This window comes from Triturus cristatus, chromosome 10 (assembly GCF_964204655.1).
Source record: "Triturus cristatus chromosome 10, aTriCri1.1, whole genome shotgun sequence".
NCBI lineage: Eukaryota > Metazoa > Chordata > Amphibia > Caudata > Salamandridae > Triturus > Triturus cristatus.
Genome location: NC_140593.1, coordinates 263132081 through 263154755, shown reverse-complemented (window position 1 = coordinate 263154755; position 22675 = coordinate 263132081). Strand labels below are relative to the sequence as shown.

General features: G+C 45.9%; 1 protein-coding gene across 1 annotated transcript in view; it reads right to left on the bottom strand.

Moving 5' to 3' along the window:
• The window catches only part of LOC146789297 (calcitonin gene-related peptide type 1 receptor-like), a 2166593-nt gene extending 2151982 nt beyond the window's left edge, over positions 1-14611 (bottom strand). The window contains exon 1 of the mRNA XM_085630942.1: positions 14047-14611. The gene's annotated coding sequence lies outside the window, so the exon portion shown is untranslated. The remainder of the gene's footprint in view (positions 1-14046) is intronic.
• Positions 14612-22675: the final 8064 nt, after the last annotated feature.

Below are 22675 nucleotides of genomic sequence, written 5' to 3'. Positions count from 1 at the left end.
GTGGTACCGAATCCATCTGTGATCCTGTTTCAGATCCCATGTGAAGCTGAATGGTTCACGGTGATTGACCTATGTCAGGCGTTCTTTTCGATTCCTTTACATGAAGAGAGCAGATTTCTTTTTGCATTTAGGCTAGAAAATCGTATATTAACGTGGTGTCGTATCCCACAGGGGTATACGGAGAGCCCATCGATTTTTAATCAGCTCCTAAAGAAGAATCTTGGAAGTCTTGTGTTGCCGCGAAACTCTGTTTTGGTGCAATACATTGACGACCTGCTTGTCGCGTCAGAGACAGAGGACGCTTGCAGGACAGATACCATTGCGCTGTTGAACTTTCTGGGAGAGAATGGTCATAAGGTGTCTCCAAACAAGCTGCAATACTGTTTACCTGAGGTACAGTATTTGGGGCACAGAATCGAGAAGGGTAAAAGGAAGGTGTCTCCAGATCGCATTGATGCGAGTCTGAGAATGCCAGTTCCCTCGACACAGAGGGAAGTCAGAATGTTTCTGGGAATGGTGGGCTATTGCCGCCAGTGGATCCCAAACTTTTCCTTTGAAGCGAAGCCTTTACAGCGGCTGACGCGAAAGGATGTAAGTGATCCGGTACCATGGGACGACGACTGTTTGAAATCATTTCTGAGGCTGAGAGAAGCCTTATGTAGCGCTCCTGCGTTGGGAATGCCGGATTACAACAAGGCATTTGCATTGTTCTGCTGCGAAAGGGAAGGTTGCGCATTAGCAGTGTTAACTCAGAATCATGGAGGTGTCCGTAGACCAGTTGCCTATTTCTCAGCTACCTTAGATCCAGTAGCTTCTGCGTTGCCCGGATGTTTCAGATCCGTTGCGGCAACAGGTGTCAGCATCGAGAGATGTGAGAGCATTGTGATGGGTCATCCTCTTACTGTACATGTGCCACATTCTGTTGAACTGTTGATGACTAGGACTAAAACACAGCACCTCATGAATAATAGGCTGACTCGTTATGAGCAAGTTATCCTTGCAGCCGATAATGTGACATTGAAGAGGTGTGCTGTTTTAAATCCTGCTACACTGTTACCTGTTCCCAAAATAGATGATAATGAAGATTGTGAGGACCATGATTGTCTCGACGTTACGGAACTATGCACCAAACCGAGACCTGACATTGTCGATGAACCACTCCCGGTTTCAGATGAGATTTTCTTTGTGGACGGTTCATGTTTAAGAGACAGTGTCGGTCGATTGAGAGCAGCTTTTGCTGTATGCACCATCACGGGGGTGGTTGAAGCCGCTTGTTTAGAAGGAGTACACTCCGCGCAGGTGGCTGAGCTCATTGCCTTGACTCGTGCCTGTTTGGCAGCCGAGAAGATCCGTGTGACTATTTACACGGACAGCCAGTATGGGTTTGGTGTGGTTCATGACTTCGGACAGCTATGGTCCCAGAGAGGGTTTATGACGTCTTCAGGTTCTCCTATAAGAAATGGTGACCATGTACGAAAATTGCTTGAAGCATTGCAAGGTCCTGATGAAATTGCCGTTGTTAAATGTGCTGCACATACGAAGGGGAATGATTTTGTTTCATTGGGTAACAACTATGCTGATGAAGTAGCTCGGTTTTGTGCAGAGCAGGGATGCAATTTTACGGGGACTTACATTGAAGAAACTGAGGAGGAATTGGTGTATGATCAAATGTTAGCAATGGCAGACTCTTGGGAGGAACTGAAACAGCTTCAGGAAGGGGTTTCTGATCAGGAGCGAGACAGTTGGATACGAGCTGGATGTGAGAAAGGAGATGTGGATATATGGGTTTCGAATGATGGACGAGCAGTGCTGCCGGAAGGGTTGTTGAACCCCATGGCGAGGCTGATAGATGGTGCTGTGCATCTTGGGAGAGACGCAATGATGAGAGTGTTTCGTCAGACTTGGTACAACCCAAAGTTTCGGGCAGTGGCTGAAACCGTGTGCCAGAGGTGTGTTACTTGTCAACAGATGAATGTAGGAAAGAGGACAGCTGTGACGTTGAGCCACATAGGGAGGTCAGGAGGACCTTTCAATAGGATGCAGCTGGATTTTGTTGAAATGCCGAAGTGTAATGGATTGAGGTACATATTAGTCATAGTATGTGTCTTTTCCAGGTGGGTGGAGGCATACCCTACACGCAGATGTGACCCGCTCACGGTAGCAAAACTACTATTGAGAGAACTCATTCCAAGGTACGGGTTCCCGACGTCCTTTGAATCGGACAGAGGAACTCATTTCCATAGTGAAGTTATGAAGTTGCTTTGTGCTGCCCTGAGTATAGATCAGAGACTACATTGTAGCTATAGACCAGAAGCTTCAGGGATAGTGGAGCAGGTGAATGGAACTCTGAAGTCTCGGATGGCGAAAGTATGTTCGTCTACGTCTCTGAAGTGGCCTGATGCATTACCCTTGGTCCTTATGAGCCTCCGAAATGTGCCTGATAGAAGAACTGGGTTGTCTCCCCATGAAATCCTCATGGGAAGAGTGATGCGTTTGCCTGCAATACCTGCCACTGCTCTGATAAATATCACTGATGATATGATCCTGGACTATTGTAAAGGCCTTGCTGACGTGGTCCGTTCTGTGTCTCAGCAGGTGCAGACAACAACGGTTCCAGCTGCGAGTGACTTGTGCCACGACCTGTGTCCAGGTGACTGGGTCCTAGTTCGCAAGCACGTGAGGAAGAGTTGCTTGGATGCAAGGTGGCGCGGCCCATTTCAAGTGATCCTCATCACGAACACAGCAGTTAAGTGTGGAGGTTTACCGAACTGGGTGCATGCTTCCCATACCCGTAGAGTTCCAGCACCCTTAGAAGATACAGCCCCTCTCGAGATCGAAAGTCCAGCTGAGCCGATAGAACCACCTGAGAGGGCCAGTCAAGCTGTAAGGGTTGCTGAAGCGGCTGATGGTGCACTGAATCGAGTTGGGGAAGGACGTGAAGGAAGTACTGACCCAGAAACAGGCGAAGGAGCAAGAGGTGCAGTGGGTAGTACAGAATCGAGTTCTGCCGAAGAGGAGGAGGCCAGTGCACAGGGTATCGAAGGGAAGACCGGAGTTGCCGCAGAAGCAGAAAGGGTTTGGCCCGCGAGACAGAAACGGGTAAACCTGAGGTTGGTACCGGACACAGATCATGCACCAGTTTCGGAGGAGCCAGAAGAAGAATCAGGCGACGAGGAGAATCCTCAAGGTGTGAGAAGATCAAGGAGAACAAGAGTGCCAAGTCGGAAGTACGCTTCACCGGAGTGGGCATATCAAGTGACTGATGCCAGGGTTACCGAGCACGGGAAGATTGAGGTCGATGACATTGGTCAACAGTGTCCCGCTCCAGAGAGTGGAAGTGTTGTTGAAAGTTCCGGGATTGGAGATCGAAGGAATTCTGACGATTCATGTTCCGAGTCCACCTTTCCTGAGCGTCATTCGAGGTATGATCTTGGACAATCTAGAGTTCCCGACGTTCACTACTGTGCCAGACCCACAAGAACTGATCATTCTTAAGCTCGAAATATTGCAGGGAGTCCTGGAACTGTTGGGACCAGCAGTCATGTTGGATTGATTTGAGAGGGTTGCAAGCAGAGAAGAAGATAACCTAGACCCGAGCGGAAGAAGAACAAAATTAGGGATTTTTCCGTTATAGAACGAAGAGAAGTTAGGGAGGTTTGCCTAAATTCACGAAAGAGACATTAATGAGAAAGAGACTTACCTTTTCAGAGACTGTATTGGACACTGAGTATATTCCGAAGATGGCAGATCCTGCAAACCCACATCGTAGGGCTAAATTGATAATAGGCACATTGATAGGAGTTGTGATAGTCACCATATTTGCAGTAGTGATAAGTTCATACATGGTGGCTCACAGGCAAGAGGGGAAAGTTCAGGGAGCACCCACACCTAGTCCCCCAGTGCAGAGAGGTGTCAGTGTCAGAGAACAGGGAACATCGAAGTTGAGGGATGATCGCAGACTCCACATGGATTTGTCGAGGGGTGATTTTAAGCTTAACGCGTATGCAAAGCTGCTGTATGAGTATGTTGATGCGATGGATGTGAAGGATTGCTATGTGTGTATGCAGTTGCCTGCTTCAGTGGATGAAGGTATCAAGTATCATCATCTCCCATTGACATATGGGATTTCTTGTAGTTTATTGCTCAGTCTATTTTATGACAGGAGGCAGTTCGAGTATTTCTTTTCAAATTTTGACACAGTACTTCCTGAAGTTCCAGCAATCAAGCATTTGAATAAGTATGACTACTATAAGAAAGAGGACAGACTCCTGAAGTATTTTAGACCGACTGTGAAGTTGGATACGGCGCATGCTCACAGGAATAACCTGACATGTGCGTTATCTGAGACGGAGAAGAAATTCATTGATCAAGTAGAGGACAGGTATAGAAAGTTGACCCAGACACGACACACCGGAGATAGTCCAGTAGATTGGACAGAGGAGGAGAGGGCTCACAGGTCAAAGGGAAGTTATGGACCAATAGCGTTAGATGAAGTGCAGAGAGGGAATTTGTGTATTGGACGGCCTCAATCGGCCACAGAGAAGGTTGCGGTAGGACATAGCACCTGTTCTCAGACTTTCACTCTGGACGCTTCTGTTAAGGGCTTTATGCAAGGTCCAGTAGAAGTGATTCCGACAGTGTATTATGTCTGTGGGAAGAATGCTTATGTCAGGCTACCCGCAAATTGGTATGGCATATGCTATTTGGCTATCATATTCCCGAAGATTTATCACACAGAGGACTTGGAGTTGTTAGAGACGAAGCAACATTCTAGAAGACGGAGGGCTGCAAACGCAGGTGCAGTGATTGGGGACATATACGGAGCAATGATACCTAGTATGGGTGTGGTGTTGAATGATGTGAAGATCAGGAGGTTGGCGACTGTAGTTGATGAGTTGTCTATGAATACGGCGAGGTCTTTGTTGTTGGTGGCTGGAGTAATGTTGTCGATACGAAATATGGTTATGCAGAATCGCCTTGCGTTAGACGTGTTATTAGCCAAAGAAGGCGGAGTCTGCAAATTATTGAAGGTTCAAGAATGTTGCACATATATTCCAGACAACACGAAGGAGATAGGGAAGTACATAGACAACATCACGACTATTCACAAGGAGATTATGGATTTGACGGAGGAGAATGTATGGGAGAAGATTGGACAAGGATTTGGAAGAGTGGGAACGTGGTTTGCGAATTTGGGAAGAGGATTTCTGGGATCAGTGTTGAAGCCAATTATCATTGCTGTAATTTGTGTGATTTGTTTGTGGGGATGTGTGAAAGCGTGGAAGTGGTATCAAGGAGGCAAGGTTGAAAGAGCTCTTAAGGCAAACGAGAAAAGGATGGCGAAGCTCCAGGAGCAGCAATATGAGAGTCTTAAGAAAATGGAGGGAGTTCGGCATGGCGGAGCCATGACTAGTACGGTTTAAATCAGTTCCGAAGAAGGGGATTGTAATGGTGTGATGACAGATGTCATCAAAGGGGGGAACTGATGTAGCGTTTAAAAGGTTGAAAATCGTAGGGGTGCGTTATATTCACTGTTAGTCGGCACCCACATATAATCAAATGTGTACTCAGGTATTTTGTGTGCAAATGTATTAAGAATTGTATAACCTATGTCGATTTCAATAGAAGTGTTAGCTATGTACAAGCATATTGGGTACGTATTAGAGAAATGTATAGAGTTCAGCCTACATGAAAAGTAATGTGGTGTTAGAAATGTGTAACTTAGAATTCGTGTCTGTAGACTGTTTAGTTTGACCACACATGAAAGAAAGACGTAAATGTCAATACTGTGATTTAGACATGCTTGTGTAACCGAAGTAGTGGCCAGAATTCGCATATATCGTTGAGGCGAAAGGCCTGGTATTTTCTTATGTTAGCCAAGGGCAATAGGCCAAAAAGGATTTATTCCAGTAGAGGTTTTAGGCTGTAGTAAATTGCAAGTTAAAAGATGTGAAGTATGTCTGCCTTGCATGATCTCACCCCAGGTGCAAGGACAGTTGCTCGTTAGTAGAGAAGCTCTTTGTTCACAAATTGACTTATGTAGTAAAAGCCAGACATGGGAGTGCATTGGAATGTGCCAATCGTAACTCCTAGTGCGGATGGCGTCTGGGACTCAAGGCCAAGCGATGGACGATGGAACTGGACAGCGCTCTGTGGAAAAGTACTGAAAGTCGACCCCGCAGAAGAGGAGGCGCAAAGGGCGTGTTCTGAGATTTGGGGTTCTGTATTAGGGACAGCGCCCCGAGGGTGGAGGCAGATCAGAGCAGCCCTGAGCAGAGGAAGGCTAGGCGAAGAGATAGAGGGGGCAACTTAGAACAAGCTCTCTGAGTGAAGACTTCTTAGGAAGTTTCACTCTGACACCTTTTATTTGATTGAGGGTCTCATGGGATTGCTAAGTAGGGATGTCATCTAGTACAGAGTAGGGACAGAGATGGTATGGTTCAGTGTCCCTAGTATCGACATATGCTTGGTGGTTTTCTACCTCATGCTTTTAGAGATTGTGCTTTTAGTTATTTTTAGCCGTATGCGGATTCTTCGTAGAGTAGCATTTGTGTTAGTGCCTATGTACTTGTTGTGCCTCGTATTGAGGACTTTGTATCTTCAAATCTTTATGCTGATAATAAAAACCAGAGAGCCAAGAGATTAAGTCTCGAGTCCTTGATTATGGCAAATTGTGGACAGTAATTTTGATGATTGTGTTTATTCCCTCCACGCTATTGGGCAAGTAAAAAGTTCCATCCGACCAGAGTGGGTTCTAGTAGATAATTGCGAGATACTAAAATGGGCCGGAGCAAACATATCACACATACAACCGCTACAACAGACTCCAACCTACGGGCTTGTGTGAAAGGGTGTGAGATGAACTCAATGTGTTTAGCATATTCCACCGGTAGAACTGTAACTTTTGAAATCGTTGTATTCACTGTTTTAAAGTATAAATTGTGCACTAAACATCTCAAACACCCGCCACCACTGCAGGTATTAATAGGCGTAAAACAGGATTCATGGTCATATGAAGTTGTAAAATAACCCAAGTATGAACCGTCTTCCAAGTCAGTTTCTGACCTGTCCACTGCCCCTTAAAATGTGGCAGTGGCAACATATTAATTTGCATTGGCCCACAAGAGCCACTATCCCTCAACTGCCCTATAATCCGTTTATAATCATATTATTAGAACATAGAAACTCGCGACAGTGGTGCAACAAAACTTGCGGTGGGGGTTGGAGGCCCCTCTCCCCCTCCGCCCCGGACAGAGTCAGGAGCTTTCAGGCCCGCCCGTGCACAGTGCCAGTGGGGTGTGTTTGAAGGTCCTTGGACCCCCTCCCCAACCCCAATTCCCCTACCGCTTCGTGGATAGTCGGGGGTGTCAGGGATTCCAAGCTCTGTCATGTATGTTTACGTGGTAGAGTTTGCTGCAGCGCTCGGAATTCATTGCCTCCTAAAATTCCAAGTGCCACATGTGAAAATAAATCTCCTTCGTGATGTTTTGGTTTTGAGAAGACATATCATATCGGCCGCAGAACATTAATGAAAGCCACATGTGTGTGCGGAGATCTGAAAAACGCATGTGCATTGTGCACATGTGTAGGTCAGGAGTGCAGTAACACGGACTGCTGCGCAGGGCTGCACCACCGTCTGCCGTGGCCTCTCTCTATATTAAAAAACACCATTCGCGAGTGAAGTGGGGATTCTCGAGTGTGATTGTTCTCCAATAAATGTAGCCAAGCCGAATTGGTATGCCCAATCTTAACTTCATTGCATGCCACGTCATTTTAAAAGTCCCAGGATTAATACATCAGCGTGAGCAAAAGCGGAGTAGAGAAACATGCGCTGGCGTCCTCTTTCTTCTACTCCAAGTGAACTGGCCCAGGAAGTAACGACGACAGGTTCACATGTCCTCCCTACTCTGGGAACGTATCCACCTGGTGGCAGAGAGTTGCATCTATGCTGTTCGAGAAAATAGCCAGCAATTGTGTGTTCAGGGCTTATCAAATCCTCAGATTAATTACATAGCAATTTGATGGCTAAAAATATAACCCGCTAGGTTTTTTTTCTTTCGTTTTTATGTGTTAACTTGTCTCTATTGTTGAGTTAGAGAATAGGACCATGTGGTGAACTAGCCACACGTCTTGCAATTGTGTATTTTATGTGGCCACTTTCCACTCTCTGGCATGTTTACTGCTTCAGCCGGCCTTTCAGTGGTGACATGCCCCACACATACGGGATGGCTGTAAAATCTAACAAAGCAAGATATATATCCTTCTAGGGCCTGGCAGGATTGACAATAACAATGCACTTTTAGGTTTCTGTATGGTCAAGATGTACAATATATATTTAAAAGGTGGCATGATCCACAGATGTGGCGTGTCTGAGACCTTGGCATGATGAACACATGCAGTGTACCTTCAGACTCAGACATGACCTACATATAGAATATGTCCTTAGAACCTGGCATGATCCACAGACTCAGTGTGCCTGAGACCTCAGCATGATAAGCACGTGCGGTGTACTTTCAGACACCAACATGACCTGCACATAGAGTATGTCTGTCATACGTGTCATGATCCACAGATGCAGTCTGTCTGAGACCTCGGCATAGACAACACATGCACTGTTCCTTCCGATCTAGACATGACCTACAAGTAAAGTATGCCTGTAGAGCGTGGCATGACCCACAGATGCAGTGTGTCTGAGCACGTGCAGTGTACCTTCAGACCCAGACAGGACCTACAGATACAGTCTGTAGAACGTGGCATGCTCAATAGATAATGTATGTGTGCATGTATGCACAATCTGGCATGACCACCACATTACAACTTTAGAACAGGGCATGGACGAAAAATACTGGTCTGAACAAACAGTCATGATGAACATATACATGTCTGTAGAACCTGATGTAGTTAACAGATAATAATTACGTGCACATCTGTATAACCTGGTGTGATAAATTCATACAGCATGCTTCTAAATCCTGGCCAGGGGAACACATGCAGTATGATTGTAGAACTTTTCATAATCAAATGATGAGCTATGTTTATAGAACATTACATTGTATACTTTCAGAATGTGGTACTGTCAACAAATGTATTATTCTTTTAGAATCTGGCACCCTCAACAGATGCTGTCTGCCTTCAGACTTTGACATGCAAAACATATGGGGGACATTTGGAAACGTGAATGCTTGAAACATCAACAAATGCGGAGACATTTTAGGCCATGGACAAAGTGTATTAATGCCAAGGGCACCAATCTCCCAAGGGACCCCTTTTGAAAGTGTTGTTCTCTAGATAGCCCCTTTGTCTCTCCATCTCAACCTCTTTTCCTCCCTCTAATCTCACCTCTAACTCAGACTCTGTCTCTCGCTCTCTCCAGTGCCATCTTAAAGATTTGGCGGGCCCTGCCAACACATATTTTGAATGTTTTAGTGTTACTCCTTTTCTGAAATATTAACGAATGATTCAATATTGTTTGGCATCATGCGTGCCTAAAATGTGTAACAAAATGCAGAGTAGCTGCAAAGCAGGTCCCAAAAAATGCTTTCGCTGGAGCCACAAAAATCCATAAAATGACATTGAAGATATGCAGTGTGCCTTCAAAGACAGCCATGATTGACCCTCAACACATGAAATATGCCTTCAGAAATAGGCATTCTCAAAACTCGAGGCACAGCATACCTTTGCAGACTAACATGTTCAACAAGCTCAGTAACCTCCCGAGTCCGCCAAGCTTAAAACAACCTGTAAACATATGCAATCAATCATAACTCTCAGCATATACCATAACGTTCAGAATGCCTTCTGAATCCGACATACCCCCGGGTACATGCAGTAGACTGTATGATGCTCACATGATTAACAAACACATTCTGCCTCCATACATGTCCTACTCACAGAATACCCGTACCCCCTGGCATTCACCACATCTAAGGCAAGTAGTGTGTGACTATACAATGGCATTGTTTGATTACCCCCTGAATACCAGCCAGGCCCCTTTCATATGTGACAGCAGGGTGCGCTGTACTAAACATGGAATACTGTGATGCCCTACTGTGAACTCCCCGTGAGCAGCAAATCAGCGGTTCAGTCTTTCTGTGAACCCTGGCCTTCAGCCAATCAGGGCGCTCGAGGAAATGCAGATGGTAAGATCCGTATCTTCCTGTAGTGAACGGCGTTCTTCACGGGCTGATTCGGGGAGTCAAACAGCAGGTTTAAACTGCCCAAAGCTGCCATGCAGCATAACTTCTTGCTGTAAACAATACCAAGGTAACTGTGGAGGTCAGGGCCTGTGCTGTTGTGAGCCTATTCAAACTGGATCCCAAGGCCTCACATGAAGACCTTTCCCTAGCCCAATGTGAAATTACGTTGTTTTCACTACACTATGTTTCACAGACCTGTTTGCCTGGTTGTGGGGAGAACAGCGATAAAACTTAAACTGCCTGCTGGGTTGCAATAGTGAAGGCCAAAGGTGTAATGTAAAGTGAACCAACCACACACTCTGTAGAATATGGTTATATGCATTTCAGTGTAATCCAAAATAAACTATTGTGTAACCAAAAATACATACACCACACAATTCAATTTTCCATGTGCACTAGGGTATCCTATTTCTTTTTAAAAAATATATATTTTTACTTATTAGACTGCAGCAGATACAGTCACTAAGATTATCGCGAGCAGGATATCATTTGTAGCTCAAAACGGGTTTCTTCCCGGGAGGAACATTTCCCTGAATACACATTTTTTGGTGCTAGCAATAGACTTACTTTCTAACCAGAGAACGAAGGCCATAATGCTTGATGCAGAGAAAGTATTTGATTTAGTAGAGTGGCTTTATGCAACCCTTCATAAATTTGAATTTCCGCTGAGCTTTCTGCGTTTGTTGAAAGCATTCAGTACTTAATTTGAGCCGGTGGTTTCCGGTGCTCGGCACCGGCACTTAATTGTCAACACCTGTACTTATGACAGTCTGCCACATGGTGGCACTGACTGTCTAATTTAGAGATGAGCACAACAACAGATGTTTATTAATTCAAGATTCATTCAAAATTACCATGACCAGTGCTCAAACTAATCTTATAGCGTTGAGGGCCTGGAATATTCTGAATAGTCACACTTTTAGGAGTGTGACGGTTAATTGGCACTTCCATGCTTTAAAACCTATTATCAAGTGACTCTTTTAAGCTGGCTAACTTCAGAATCCAAAAAGGCACCTTCTGCCCATAACTTTTTTTGCATAATATGCTACAAGAATCCAGAAATGATCCTGACTTCTTTTTATGGATTCCCAGATCACCAAAGTGCCGATGCTATTAGACTCCTCGTATCATGGTCGACCATTTTAATCTTACTTGGCAAAAACATAAACTTCCTTGTTTTCAACCACAAATGAAACTTGATTCTTGTTCAGGACTTGGCTGGAGCCTTGGTTTATCTACACTCATTTTCTGGCGATCCTGGGTTGTCAGGGCCGTAAGGATTTTATTTTTTGCAATAACCAATTCATTACTTGGCAGACATTAAGTCAGGAGAATCCATCAATTAGCTTGACAATTTTTTTTAGTTACACCCAAATACAGCACTTTTGTTCCGGCTACCCAATAGACAAACAAATTACTGGTTAAAATCTATCGGACCTCTTTTATCTCCTGCCTATCGAGGGCTGGAAACTGGTATAAAGTTTTACTTCAGCATTTAGGTCTGAACTTAGTATCTGCCTATATAAGTAAAATAGCTACTACCACTGGCTGCAGTAGAACTTTAGCACAAGGAAATTATTACAATCAGCTTAGCAGAAAAATCTATTTGCGCTGCTAGGTCAAGTGCATGACTTTTTTGCAAATAGATGATATATTATACTCCTGATAAAATTTCTAAGATGTATGGGGGCTGACCAGTAGCTCATGAGCTACTGTAGCTCTCCAGCTACCTCTGAGTAGCTCACCTGTGTGCAGCCCAGCTTAAAAAATGTGAAAGATTTTGCTAGTTTGAATTATTATACATATAAAAAAAATTACATTTTACAACACTGATAATATTAGTAGCTCTCAATGCGTTTCATTGAACATAAGTAGCTCTCAGGGCAGAAAAGGTTGGAGACCTTATTGCTTCATATGGGGGTTTGAACCTGGGGACTGGCTCCATTGGATAGTCACGTGGCCCAGACTGGGAGTATTCTGGTCTAATATCTTTATTATAACGGGAAATGGGATGGGGCAGGTAATCATTCCCGATCCGCTGGGAGCATTTTTGGTACTCCTTCCGGTTTGAATAATCCCCCATACTGAATAAAACCAGCTCCGGCTCCTGGCCATTGAGAAGCAAAGTCACTAATATTAGCGAATTGGAAGTGGACAACAATACCCACTGATGATCAGCGGTGCAATAAAATGTGTACGGTTAAGAATCATGAGAACCTATATGGAAAGAGAGCGGGCACCAATAAGCGGTTTAATATAATGTGGAAGAATTGGGGAAGAGTAGATACCAGTGAATCCAGTCGGTAGTGGGCTATTCAGCCAAATACGGGGCATGAGAGATTGCAGTTCCATGTGAGTGAATGCCTATGATATTAATGTCTATGTTTATATTGTATTGGAAATATGTGTTTACACGAATCAGTGTTCTGATTTAAGAAAGGATACCCTATTTCAAAGAAGTGATGCAAGCTCATAATGTTGTTGTTCGTTTGAGAAAAAAAGAGACAGCTCTGTTTCACTGCAGCGCTTTGTGGCAAATGAGTGTCGCCAATGCAAGTCTAGCAGAATGGTAACCAGAAACAGGTGGGGCTGGAAGGGTCCTGGCTGGAGCCTTGGAAGGGGAGGCTGCTGGACGAGTAGCTTTCAACACTGGCACTCACACAGCAGGTGTGCTCCTGTGGAATGGGTGACGCCGTATAGAGCTAAAACCTGCACATACTGAAATGCCTTGGCATACTTTCACACACACTATGCAGATATCGGCGGTTCGATTGGTGACGTTTTAGAAAAACGTAATAACCGAATCCGTAATCCGGAGAGCAGTGGCTCAATACGTAGGTAAGAGCGGGCTGTTACTGGGTGATCAATTCATCTGATATCAGGACCCTTCTCATACACTTATGCAATTATGTAAACAGAAGGGTGCACCGTGGGACACTCGTTCTGTGTTTACGCTCTGGTGGTGACGTAGCATATTCTGTCCTCGGGGGACTGGGTTCGAAGTTCAGCTTGCTCGTTCCACCAAACTGTGCACTGTGGACAAAAACAATATCTGCACCTGCCTCGTATCTGCCAAGGATTCAGAGCGCCTACAGGCAGCTCACTTCAGCTAGAGGGCTACATTAACGTACCCTAGTTACTTCGTGCTCTAGTGTGATCCTAATTCCCATCCTCTAACCTTTTAGACTCCCAGACATTATCTGTTATTTTTGTAAATGTTACACTTCATGTACTAACATAAATTCAGCATGCAAAGCCCACGGCGCTCTTTGCCCTCGGAATTTATAAGGCGCTTTTCTGGCTGTCTTTCCCCTACATCTAAATGTTATTAACCAAGGAACTGCTTTCAATGTATATGTTCAGTCAAAAATAGATTTCCAAGACTCGCTAAAAACACGCTCTAGATTATATTGCTAATGCGAACCATGCAACTCATTCCGCCGTCTCCGCGCCCGTGGATATCTCGCCCGGCTGTGGCAGCAGATAAACGCGGCAAGTTCTATTTTTATTTCGTTTGCCCAGCACTCCAGGGCCTAAGACCTGCACGCGTTGTAAAACACAGCAATGCACTTCCTGGAATGGAAGTGGCCCCTTTGGAGAGGAGAGCAGGAGCGGCACCTTGTTTAAATGAATGTGGAGCAAAGTGTGGCTGCCCCGTCGGCGGAGGCAGCCAAGGGCAGTTGGGATTACGAAGGGTGGGGAGGGACAGCCGGAGTTCCTTTCTATTCGATGCCTCTTTAATACAGTTCACATTCTCCCACATTCTCGGTTAAAACACACACACACGACTGGGCACCGTCAGAGTGACCCATGCCTGTGTATAAATCAGGCGCGCCGTTTGACAGCTTACCATCTCTCCCTCTCAGCCCTGAGGCGCGATGCGCAGAACTCCTCCGGTGATGAGTTTGCCAGTCTTCAGGGCTCGACTCTCTCAGCAGAGCTGGTCTTCGGGGCCATGTGCTGCCCTGAATGATGGAGGACGTCCCTGGCCCACGCAGTATCAAGGGCCCCAATAAGCCCCGCTGCTGGGACACCTCTACAGCCCGAGGACAGGTGACGGGCAGCAAGACCCTCAAAAGCGCAGCTTGGCACGGACCGGCGCGCTGCACGCAGGACCCTCTTGCCAGAGAGGAGAGTTTCGTCCAATCCTTAAATCCTAGGGACGCTCCATGGTGCCCAGCGCACCTCCGCGTATAGGATGGCAGGGCGAGGAGGTAGGTGCCTGTGAGAGGGACAGCCTCACTGTGCCATAGTACAGGAAAGCAGCCTCCGAGAGGGCGACGAGAGGGCAGAGCCAGCCGGTTGCAGCAGCATTCACATAGGCACTCCTCGCGGGGCTGTGGACACCTCACTGGGCAGGACGGGACATTCTCCCCTCGTGATGTGAGCCGCCGCCTCCTCGCCCGCTCTGCCTCCACTCATCACCCTCCAGCGCGCATATATAGCGAACAGCACACGTGTGCCCGTTGAAGGGTTCATTCATGCATCCGGCGCTCACAGGGATTGCAGCGTGGGTGTGCGTAAGAGGGAGGCAGGCGAGGAGGGGATGCTGCCATTGGGCCGGCTGCGGCGGGGGCTCACCGACACATATGCTTTCCTTATTTGTGACAAGGGGAGGAAATCTACTTTCAAGAATCCAGACCATGGCGCGTGTTTTGAGGAAAATAATGACAACGAAACAGACCATCCCAGAGGACACACTTTCAACAGTGAATGCACCACACGCAAAAATGGAACAGCGAAATTGCAGTTCTCTCTGTTTATATTAACTAAAGGTGGTTGTGGTGGTTTTAAATATCATAGAAGGGAGGCATGGTGTAGCTACATAAGTAAGACACTGCACCGCTTGCTTTCTTTTAAAACAAGAGACACCGTGCCGGGCCACTCTCTCACTCATTGACGGTCCTCCCAGCCGGAGCCCTCGCGCACACCTGCGCGCGGCAGCTCCTTCATTCCGCGTTATGGAGTCAGCTGTGAGAGCCAGAAGGCGGCAACACCCGGCTGAGCACCGCCGCGGAATACATGGACCATACAGTAATCGAGAAACGGCCAGTCCATGTCTCCTAGGGGCAGGCTCCAGCCGCGGTTAACCATTAAACGAAATAATTTAATTTAAAAGGAAATCTATTAACTTTCTGTAACTTGCTGCGCCATTTGCAAACACTGGGGTCAACAAAGTGCTTCACGGATTATCGCTTTGGTAACACAACTATTTCCATGTATGTTTCCTGTACCGATACAAACTCAGAGATTTCGAGAAACCCACGGCCACGGCAGGACGTTCCATCTCAATGAAGTAAACAACCGTGTGTGAATACAGGTGCAGATGATTCTATAATGCGCACATCGTGGGGCTCTTCGCTTTCTGACTGGTTGTAGTTTGTGATATTCCTAGAAGGTGCTAGAAGGACTTGACTAGCCACCAGTTACGCTTCACTAAATATTCCAGTTTACCAGTGGTTAACCTCCTATCTGGAGCAGCGTGGACAAGCAGTGTGGCTGAGCCCTTCCATTGAAATGCGCAGTACTTCGGCCCTTCATTTAGCCCTACCCTTTTTAGTATCTATATGACATTTCTAGTAGAGCCGTTCAACATCAAATTCGTCTCATATGTGGACGATACACAACTATTGTTGACCTACGAGGGCGACTCGTCCTCTGCTAAACAAACGTTTGCATCCTGTCTGGAAGCAGTGATGGACTGGCTTAGATCCAATCACCTTCAACGCAGACCGGACAAAACAGAAATACTGCTGTTTGGCCCTGATCCTATTCCGGGATGGACAGGTGCCTGGCCAAGCAATGGAGTTCCACCCCCCACGGCGGTTGCTTGGAACCTGGGGGTTATGTTTAATAATCAGTGTGAAAAGTTGGCCTGGTATATGCTGCCCACAAGTTATAGTGGGCACCTTGCACCAGTCCAAACAACCCCTTAATGATGATAGGTTAAAGACAACCTTTATTGAAAGCTATCCTAGTGGTAGCTATGGAGAGCAACCTTCAGGCTAAGTCTTGAAGGAATGTAAAGCAGCTTGTTTTACCTCTATAATCTCTGGTGTGCCTAAATGAAAGACAACCACACCAGGTATATATATATAAAATATATGTATTTATTTCTAAATATACCCTACTAGTCTCTTTATGAGGCTAGAGGTCAAAACACATACGTTACACATCAAATATTACAGTAAAATAGCACAAATACATGTCAGGCCCTAGGGGCGAGCCAAACTATATACTAAAATAGTGGTATAAGAACCACAACTGAACTAGACACAAGGCCTAGAGCCTGTAGAATCGCTGGGACCCCAAGGAACCACCCAAGGTAGTGACACAGGGGACCCACGGGGCCGTGTGCAGTGTGAGAACACAGCAGCGAGCTCCAGTTAGCTTCTATGGGGAAAGTCGCGGGTAGATTTTTAAAGATTAGGAACACTTAGAGATAAGCTAGGACCAAACCCTTTTGGACTTAGGAAGTTCTAGGGTCAACACCCACGGGAGCATCGGAATACTCGAGTTACCTCACCCAGGGAAGCCGGGTGCATAGGTGTCAAATGGTATCAGGTCGCGTCATCATTTTCAATGGGAGCTGGCGAAGAAGTGCCGCTGCCGGGAAGATGCGAAGTGTCCGAAGAGATCCAAGCCTGGATCAAAATCGAGAAGAACCTGAAAGCAGATGGGACAGAGTCTGGGTCACTAGCCAGTGACCAGGGGCACGATAGACGATAGACGAATGCCCACCAATGTCGGGTGAAGAAGGTGAAGAAGGTGAAGCTTGACTCTTCAGCCACGAAGACCAGGAGGCGTTGAGGACAACCTGGAGCTGGATTCAAGCTGTCTCACAAAGGATGTCGAGTGTTGCAGTATCGGTGCCCGGATTGGACACGACAAGCCTTGCTAACAGCAACCCACGCAGAAAAGAGAAAGATGCTTCGGTGCAGACCAGCAAGGTCTGAAGGACTCACCACACAGTGGGGAGTCAGGGCACATCTGGAGCAACCATGGAAGCCCAAGGAAAATCGGAGTTTCCTTCACAGGGACCCAGTTGATGGACCAGGGATCGCAAAGAAGCCTCAAGCTGAAATGCAAGAAGCGGGCTCACGGAACACTTGTAGAGTGTAGGCCCACAATCTTCGGTGCAAAAGGTGCTTGGGGCTTGGGCTACAAGTAACCCAAACCACAGCTTCACGAGATGTTGAGAAGTCAGCGCACTTTCAAATGTGCATGGTGACCAGGAGTTCTGGTTCCACATTACTCACAAGGGCTGCGGGTCTCAGCTTTGCTGGGGACTCGGGTCAGTCTCTGAGAAATCTGGAAATCCTCTTCCTGGGCTGCAGATACTTTGGAGTCTGGCGGGAGCTTCGGAGATGAAGACCGGCAATTGCTTTGTTGGTGCCTGCCAAGCAGGGGAGTCACTCCTTGACCCCAAGGGAGATTTCTTCTGTCCTCTAATCTTGAGTAGAGCGTTGAAGTTCCAGGATTCAGTTGCAGAGTTTTGTCCAGGGATATCTAAAGTCCTGTTGCCAGGGGTTCCTTACTTATACCTAAGGAAGGGGTTGGACTAACTCTGGGTGCCCACCTATGGGAGGGTTTGGAAAGAGGGGTGGCTACACCCATTTCCTTTGTCCAGTGTCATGCCAGAGCAGGGGCTGGAAGCCCCTGAACCGGTTTGAGCTGGACTATTCACAGGGACACCAAATGAGCCCCCAGTGCAGGACTTCAAAAGCACTCTGAGAGTGCTCCCACCCAGCCCCAATACACATCAGCCTGTCTGGGAGGTGGTTACACCTCCCTGTGACAGGAAACCTATTGTCCAGGCCTCCCCTGCCGAAGTTTCTGTCAGCAGCAGGAGGCCAGACTCGTGTCTGTGGCTACAGCATCCATTTTGTGATGCCAGGGCTCTGTTAAGTTGCTACCGGGTATACCGGTGCTGTCATGTCTCTCCCTCTAGAAGGGTGGGATCATATTCTCACATCCGTATTTGATGTGGGGGAATGATTCCAAGGTGCTTGACACCAAACACGACATGTTTCCGTGCAGCCAGTCCAAAGTTAGCATTAACCGTTTTAGTTATAATGCACTTAAGAGTATATGTTCAGGCTGCACTACTGACAACACCGGAGGATAGATTCCGAAGGTTGCAGAGGGGCTCAGCTCATGCCTGGACACCCTCTCACATATAACCAAGTACCCTGCCTTCAGGATTGATAAGACTTGCCATAGGAGTGACTGATAGGTTTCTATGTGCAGTTGTGGGTGAGATATAGTGGACCTATGTCTCTGTAATGGGTGCATGCACCACCTTACCCAGGCTGCAGTAGCAGACCTGTGGTGTCATTTTGGAGGGTTTCCCAGGGATGGCATAATACATGCTTCAGCCCCCGGTAGGCCTCTGGGGTACCTGTGCCCTGGGTACATAGTATACCATATACTAGGGACTTATAAGGGCACCCCAGAATCCAATCTGTGGTGTACCTAAAGTACATGAAATCAAATTAGAGTGGAAGCAGCTAGTCCGGGGTCCTTAATAGCAGGGCCCCAGCCAGACTAAAGTCGAAAAACAGTGTTACAGCAGCAAAAAGTGGGGGTAACCATGTGAAGCAGATCCTACTCTCCTACAATCAGCTCTCTTTTAAGGGCCAAATAGCAACAGTGGTGAAAGCGTGTCTCTGGATGCTAGGAATGGTGGCGAAATTCCTGGACCTCCTGCCATGGGAGACACAGATAGCATCAGTTAGAGCATTGATTTTGTCCAGATTGGACTAAGTCAATGTGCTTTACCTTGGTATTCCTGAATGTCTTTTGGACTGCTTGCAAATTGTGCAGAATACGGCAATCTGACTGTTGTTCAAATTGCCTAAACAGTTTTCCTCATTCCAATTTAGAGATCAACTCCACTGGCTGCCGGTCCGAAAGAGAGTGACATTTAAAGCCTTAACAATGGCATATTGCGCCTTTTATAATACTGGTTCCATATATCTGAATGAGAGGATCACTGAATATTGCCCAGATAGAGCCCTGCGCAGTGGGGGGTGCCTCCTTCCTGGTACTGGTGGCAAAACTGTGGAACCATCTTCCACTGCAGCAAAAAACTCTTACAAATGAAGCAAATCCCCAAAAAGCACTGAGAACCCATCTGTTCAGGCAATAGGTCTGCTCACAGCCTGGTTTCTGCTGCAGCACTGGAGACTCTTTGAGTAGCTGTGCGCTATATAAATGAATCATTCATTCATTCATTCACACATCGCCCACCCGATTGCTGCAAATTAATAGTTTGTATACAATAATTCATAATATCCAATAATATAGCTCTAAATAGAATTGATCAAGCTGCTTCGTTTTTGGCCAGGATTTAAAAGTGGCACAACCATGAGATCAAAGAGGGTCTAATACTTAAAGAAAAGTTTGGATGTTTTTGCCTCTCACCAAAATAGAGGCCACCTGGCAGTTCCATTGGAAATTATTGTTCCACTGGTCCCTTCTGTCTGATTTGGTTGTAACTTCTCAGTGCAGGTCTAATCAATGAATGCTGACTGGCAAGGCCACGGATACTCTGGTCTATGTATGCCAATCTTGTCCTTTCCATCTTGAAGTCCATGCTAGGGCCATTCTATCAAAGTGTTGCTGCCAGAGTGGTAGGTGTCTCATCTGTGCTGGCTCGCCTCACCTGACATCCTTCCAGAACACAGTGAATGTGTTTGTATGGTAAGAGATAAGGTAGACAACAGATGTTGCAAGTGTGCACAAGACAGAGGAGGAATCTGACTCGCCAGCAGTCTAATCTTACGGGTTTTGGCCTCTCAATCGTGTAATTCAGGATCGTGTCTTTTTTCGTTTAATTTGCCACTTGATGTGCCACTTGATGTGCCGGTTTGCTGTGATCCGGAGCTGCGGTCTGGAAGCAGGGCGCGGCGGCCTCAGTAACCTCAGCAGCGAGCAAGGAAGGGAACGCCCTACTCTCAGTGTTTTCTCACCTGCATTGTATCCGTGGAGGCTAGCCGCTGCCGAGCTGCGTAGAGGGAGACGCTTCCAAAGTCTCTACGGCGTCGGCTTCTCTAACGGAGCTCAGCACTACTTGAATAAGCTCAACGAATCTCCGCCTGCATTGTATCCGGGGAGGCAGCTCGCTGCCCAGCTGCATAAAGGGAGACGCTTCCAAAGTCTCCTCGGTGTTGACTCCTCTAACGGAGCTCTCTGTAATCTGAATACCGTTCCCCATGCCACACCTGATTTCAAACTACATGAGGATTGTACCTTTTTTAAAGTCTCCGGATCGGTTGAAGTAAGTAAAGTACGAGTGAGTGAATGGTCTGGTAGCAAGGTTTATTACGCATTCCACTGCCAAAATCAGGCATACATGAGTGCTGTTGAGCCTGTGGAGCCCGTTAGGAAACTCAGAGGGAAGGGGGCATCAAAGGACTTAGTGGGAGCAGCAGCAGCACCTCGCAGAAAGAGAGGAAAGAGTACATTGCAAGTTGTTGCCGAGGAGGTGGATAAGGAGGCTTCTGAAACAGGGGAAAGTTCAAAATTAGATCAATTGAACGAAGAAACATCCTCTTATCTCTCAGTGGAGGTTAAAGCAAAAAGGGGGAGAAAACGCGCCAAAGCTAAACCTTTAACAGCTACCATCCCTAGAGTGACCCCCTCTCTGCGCTCATATTTCAAAGTGATTCCTCAGATCTTGAGCCTTGGGAGAGAGCAAACCCAGTCCAGTAGTAATACTTCTAAATCAGGATTCAAGACTATGGAAAACAAAGAGTCGGATGTGTTACCTAAGACATTAACCACTTTAGTTGAAAATCAAGTTCCCTGCGCGGATCCATCCCATACTACACAAGTAGAAGAGACTCCTTTGGTGGAGTTTGTGGCAGAGAGCTCAGATCTGAAAAATATAGCGGAACAAGGCACAACAGACAATGAAAATGCGATGGCAGTAGATGGAGTATTATTACCGAACTCCTCAGTAGTTGGTAGAAATGACTTAGCTGAGAGCTCTATCAATCACATTGAAGACAACTACGAGGCTAGATTATTCGATGAAACTTCTTTGGGCGTATCCCAAGAATTAAGTGAAGTGGTTGTTACAGGCACAGAGACTATTTCTGTAGCCTCGGTACAAGCAATGTTTGCGGCCTTATCTGCAGAGATTAAACAAGGATTTGCTGAGTCAGCCTCTAACCAGAGAGAGATAAGAACTTTTTGTGAATCTCTTGATGAGAGACTAGGCAACCTGACGCTAAGAACTCAAGCTTTAGAAGAGACAGTGGGCCAAATATCAATGAGAGCTGAAGGCACCACGGAAGATATTGTAAAGCTTAGGAAAGAAGAACAAGCCCTCTCCGAAAGAATGGAGACTTTGGAAAACAACGCAAGGCGGAGTAATGTACGCATTTTGAATATTCCTGAGGGGAGCGAAGGTGCTGATATCAAGAGTTATATAACTACCTTACTAAAAGAAACACTAAATATTTCTCAATCTACTGAGGAGTTAGCAGCGGATATTCAGCGTATACATAGAGACCCCTTCAGACGTAACATGCAGCGGGCTAAGCCCAGGAAAATTCTCATTAATTTCCATACCTATTCTTTAAAAGAACAAATTTTGAACCAGGGACTTAAGCTCAAGTCACAGACATACAAGGGATATAACTTCCAGATCCGCTCTGATCTGTCCCGCTTCACCTTGGATAAACAATGGGAGCTAGGGCGAAGGATGGACGCTTTCCGCAAGTTAGGCGCAGCAGTACAGATGGGCTTTCCTGCTTCTCTTAAAATCATGATAGACAACAAAATGCACAACATCAGATCAGTGCAAGCTGCAGATGATCTCCTAATGTCTCTTGGCAATAAGAAACAAAGAGTGTGACATTATGCATTGAGGTCATAATCTTCATATATGGAGAAATCCCCCCCCCAAAATATAAAGGGGAAAAAAAAAAGGAACACATAACTACATAACTACATAAATACACTTACATTACTTACATTAAGTTAATGGAGTTGAAACCGTATAATTTTAGCACCATCAGTTAAGTTCCTAATGCCTGTGCGCAAAAAAAAGTCTTGTTAAAAAACCTGAACGCTACTAAATATTGAACTATTAGGAAAAAACGGAAAAAGAAAGAGAAAAAGAAAAGGAAAGAGAAAAAAAAAAATGGGAAAAAGGGAAAAAAAAAAAAAAAAAAATATATATAAAAAAAAAAAAAATAAAATAAACATAAAGGATAAGGGAATAAAAAAAAAAAAAAAAAAAAGGAATGAAGGATATAAAAAGAATAAGAATAAAAAAATAAAAAAAGGGGGGGGGGAAAAACACATAAAATAAATAAATACACACAAGAATAGTACTTGCCTATAATATGGGTGAATATTTAATGGCGAGTTCACACTAAATATAGTAGAGGCACACAGGGTCGAGACGGGGAAGAGCTAGGGGCACTTACTTCCGGAAACTCTTCCGGGTGGTGAGCACAGGGTTT